This window comes from Labrus bergylta, chromosome 3 (genome assembly GCF_963930695.1).
Source record: "Labrus bergylta chromosome 3, fLabBer1.1, whole genome shotgun sequence".
Classification (NCBI taxonomy): Eukaryota; Metazoa; Chordata; class Actinopteri; order Labriformes; family Labridae; genus Labrus; species Labrus bergylta.
The window spans coordinates 24,581,751-24,587,059 of record NC_089197.1 but is presented as its reverse complement, the minus strand read 5'-3'; positions in this window follow the sequence as shown (position 1 = coordinate 24,587,059).

Sequence of the window (5,309 nt, the reverse complement as noted above, 5' to 3'; positions counted from 1 at the left end):
ATCATAAGTCTGGATCCCCTCTTTTCAGATGAATGCACAAGTGAAACATAAGGAAGCCTTACTTTCCTTTAAATGTGGTGTTCTGTTTGGAGAACTTCAATGTAAATAGCTATTGGTGTGTTTGTATATTGATGAAGATCAAGAGTATTTTAAAAAGACAATTTGTCTTATTTTTTTATCTGACTGAAGTTTGGATTTCATAATTTAAAGAAGACGAGATTAATACCTCTTCGTATAAGTACTTGGATTATAAAGACAACTAAACTTTTTAATGTTTGAATTTGGACTTTATCTGTTTCTTCTCTGTATCGAACAGATTGAATTACAGTTTTCTAAGAAGCCATAAAAGCATTGTGTTCTATTTGTAATTCAATTGTACAGCAGCTTTTGCCAGTGGCAATGATTTCTATTAGATATGGTTGATCAGTTCATCCCATTAAAGTCAATGAATGTCCTTTTTGCTCCCCAGAGCTTGTTTTATAAAAGCCTAATATGGCTGGTTTGGGGCATTTTGTCTTTGATGATTGAATAACTGCAGTGATGGTAAAGCAAAGGAACAGGTAACAAGGAAGGATCATGTGTTATTACTGTTGTTCTATCTGGAATTACTTCTATTCTTTTGCATTGAATTTGGTATTTTCAGATATATCTGAAGCCAAGAATGACACAATGTTGCGTTTGTACATCATGACGGTGTATGATTGGGAGCGTATTTCTGAATATAAATCATAGTTTAAAGGAAAAGTCCCCTCATGAGGGGCTTCAGAACAGATGCAAAGCGGGTGCAAATTGTTGGTAACAGTTGAAGGAAATAAAATAACTATTTCAACTGAACCTGAATCCTTACCCATATTTTTTTTATTTTACCCCTAGAGACTTAGAGGAGTGCTTGAGGCAAAATGATATCATTCTTCACATTTTTACCTCTATCGTCCTGGCTCCCAGTGTACATTTCTTGAGACCTCCCGTGCCTTTCTTAATGTTCGGGCTCTAACCTGGGGGACCTCAGCATTGGAGGCTAATGGTCAAGACACAGCCTCTCAGCAGTCACATTATGAGCCTCTTGAGTATAACAACCCATGCATTTAGGGTCAAAACAAATACTGTTCCAATCCGTCCTTTTCTAACTATTTGCAAACATGCCCTGCATTACCTAATTCACTATCGTCATTTAAACCAGCAATCACCCCGACTGACATATACATACACACGCTGCACACACACACTTGCACACACATACACACTGCATCGTAACCTTTCACCCACCTTCTATGAGTATTTATGTGACCTCACGGTTTCAGGCTGAGTAAAGCCTACTAACTCTGCCATAAGTGTCAACTATAAATCACAACAAAGCGCTTATGATGGGTTGTACAACACGCCTTTACGGTTACATTGTGAATTATACTGTAGTACTCTTTGGGATTTCATTAAAAAAAGCAACATTTTGACAGAAGTACCTTCTGAATAATATGTGCATTTCTTGTTTTGTCATTCTTTCAACTTAAAGCAATAGCCACATAAAGGCCAGGTCATGGTATTAGCTTTGAGGGGAGTTTGTTTTGTTCTGGACTTCATTAAAACTCTGGACTGGGCTTTAAACCTCTCCCAGCCCTTCAAAAAGATGAGTGTCTTTAAGCTGTAAACTGTGGGCTTGACAAGTGTCTGCAAAGATTTTAAGCACCTCAGCAATGTTAAGTCTTTTTCCCTACATGTTGTATACATTCAGTGAGGGGGAAAAAAAAGCACTGTGGTTAAGTCATAGCGTCAAACGTATAGCTTTTCACAGCACATCTGGGAAATTTGGTGTATATCCAACAGCAAAAGGTTCAGTAAAAATGAACTCTGTAGCACTTCACCTCTTACTTTGTATGTGATTCCATTGTCCTCCAAAAGCTTAAAATACAATTCTGTTATCTTGGCAGTCTCCTTTATCTATATATCAAAGACTTTATCTTTTTGTGGTTCACAGCCTTTTGGTCCCAGAGCAACTAGTGAATAAGGAACACAATAGGTGGTAAACAAAGTGGAGTTTGAATGGTGGATAAAATTAGGGGGCACTAAAAGGGGAGGTTTGACAGCAGGACGATTGGCATGATTTCTGTTTGAACTGTAAGAGTGCTTGAATCGGGGGGGGGGGATTTAAAGTTTCAAAGTAGGATCCTGACTAAAGAATAGACCCAGACTTTTATCCAATATTAACATTTTCTATTTCGTCCTCTATAACTGTTACGTAAGATGTGAAGCTGTAAAAATATAAACACTGCAAGGCATAATACTTTCTGTCCCTTTGTACCAAGAATTATTAAAAAAAGAGAAAATGTAGGTTACAGTATGTTCTATTGTCTCCCGCTATGTCGAGGAATGAGTTTAGTTTGTGAAAAAAAGGACTCCTCCGTGGGACTGTCCAACAAAGGTGTGGGATTGTTTATACTCCAATCTTACTCTGACCTATCCTTGAATGTTTCTTTGGAAAAGTTGTTGCCCATCATCCAAATAACCATCTGGAGCTAAATCAAACACACAAATCTGAAACTGCGAAAACACTGAAGAAGGAAACAAACCTGTGGTGCAGATGCTGACGTCGGACCAATGATGGTTTATTCGGTTCCCTAAAACCTTGCCCTAACCCGGACCTTGACTGTTCCTATAAACCCTCACACAGGAAATGAAGAACAATCACTTTCCTGAGAGAATAATAGCAGAGACAAAATCAACAAGGTGTCATCTGGTGCGATAAGGAAACATAACAATGAGGTTTGGAGGAACTCCCCGAGGAGCTGGAGGAGACGGCTTGCCAGGCCTGAGCCTTCAGGAGTCAAAGGTGGTGCAAGACATGTCCGTCTGTACGTGTGTGATCATGAATGTGTAAAAAAATCAGCACTCCTCCTAACATCTATTTCTTAGTAAAGTTATGTTTTTTTCACTGAGCAGTTGATAAGAAGACATATCTGATCAGCACAGCGGACAAATCTAGGTCTTTCAAATGAATGTTTTGCCAAATTAAAGGCACATTTTTGTAAACAAAGCATAAGAATCTAAACCTGGTTTATTGCCAAGTAGCTTCGCACATACAAATAATTTATCTTGGTTGGTGTCTTAGTGTGAAAATTTTTTATTAATTCCACCGTCAGTGGGCTCTCTGTCAAAAAAATAACAAAAGATGACTTCGAGGCGGGTTTTGGAATCAAGGAAGTGATCTTCGCCACTTCACCTTCAATGAAAACGAACGAATGTAAAGTCAAGACAAACGGCCGAAATTCACCTGAGGAAAAGAATATGTTTATAGACGAGCTAATGCATCCAAGTATGATTTACATTAAGTTATGACAGCAGCACATACAGCACTATAATGCAGCTTTCAGTAGCAGTTCCTGCTTCCTTATGTAGCTGTCTTTGACTTAACACCCGGTGTTTCCATGACAACGATAAACATGTTGTGTCTGTCATGGCGGCCGCCACGACAAGAGGCGTCCCATTACGACTATAAAATAAAGGATTTCTCTGGCTTTGATAACTGTTGGAAATATCTGAGTTAATTTAATTACCTAACAGGTATAGTGTAAGCTTCGACATATATCTTACTGTCAAGGAACTTTAAACAGTATAATACAATATCTGAACAATAGGTGTAAGAGCTTAGTATCTTGTGTTTGAATTCTTTGGTCAATGTTAGCATCATTTTACATTTTACATAATACCTAATTATTACTAAGGCATTATACTATGAATATTAAGGTACTATGCCTCTACCTTAATTATTAAAGTCCTTGTTTAAGTCCTCGTTTCAGCACTTTTCTAACCTTAAAGCAGACTGCTCTGAATGTTTGGAGCCATACATCTATATTTGTCATTCAGGACAAAGGAGGGGTCACCACAGTATATACACACACAGGTATCCTGTTGTTATAAGCAGGAAGATCTATTCTATAGAAGCATGGGGCCAAAATAGCATTGAATTCTTCCTCTTGCATAACATTTATGAAATATCCTTGCTGCAAAGAAACAATTACTATCCACCTCTGTTGAATGATTGCACTGACAATCAGTCTTTTTTGTGTGTGTTGCTGGCATGCAGGTGAAGTGGCTGCTAAGGTAAAGTCTGTATAGACTGTTTTACAAGATGGAAAACTTGTTTTTATAACATCAGTAGTTGGGATCTTGTCTTTCAGCAATAACATATAAGGAGATGTGTCTCAATGTAAACAGCGTTTCTCCTCCAAAAGGCAAGCTGTCTGAAATGTACTTAAGGTGAAATAACCTTTAATTAGAAAAAGAACTAAAACATGGCCGACTTGGAACTCAGCTGGGACTCGTCCTGATTTTGCCCACCTGGTTAAACGGAGGCAACGAGTAGTGTCACATTAGTTTAACAGCGAGGCCTGTCACTCCTGACCTTTCCTTGAAGTCCGGCATGGTGAGTCCCCCATCCGTGCAAGGCCTGTGTCCAGCTCGGGTCCACAAACAGAGGCTGCTCACTCACTCAGGTCCCAAGGAGACAAAATTCGATTAGCAACACATATCTCCTGCAATCTACTGCGACAGGATCAGCCCGCAGGCAGGCCTGAAATGGATGCAATATACAACAGCCATGCAGACTAAAGAGGGAGGATGGAGGGGTGTGGGACCAGATAGGAAAGCCAGAGCTGTGGGTAGGGAAGGAGTCGCATTGCAAGCGCGGAAACAATGTGATTTAATTGATTCCATGCCATCTCATCAATTTTGATTAAAATGAAATGAGCCTCTGTACGTTTGAAAAGGTTAAAACAAATTGAAGGTGGAAATAACAGCTGGTAATCACAGTTTGTCTAACAGCGGGCATTTAATGAAGCGTCCCACTCTCAATCATTTATTTCAGCCCCCTCTGTGTACAAGGAGCCTGCGATTCTTGTGTCTCACTGACTGTCTGTTAGTATGTGAGCACATTCACCTAAGTTGTATTCAGAATGGAATACCTTGGGTCATGTTACATTTGAACTTCCAGATCAGAGGGGGAATTGATTACTTCAGAATGAATTTATCTTCAAAGCAACCCCTATTACCAATAAGCTGATGAATCACTTATTTGTGGGACTATTAAAATGTTAAGAAGCATGTGTATGTACTTCAGTTCTACACTAATGATATTCAGAGAAAAATCACAGATAAAAACGTGTTAGAACAAAGACAAACATTCACATTGCGAGGATTTTTTCAGGATCTGTATCTTTATTAACACACACTCAAGATACAGAATGGAAGACTTTCAGAATTATTATCAATGAAAACAAGATGGTTCACATAAAAGAAAAATGATCAAACCCACACAG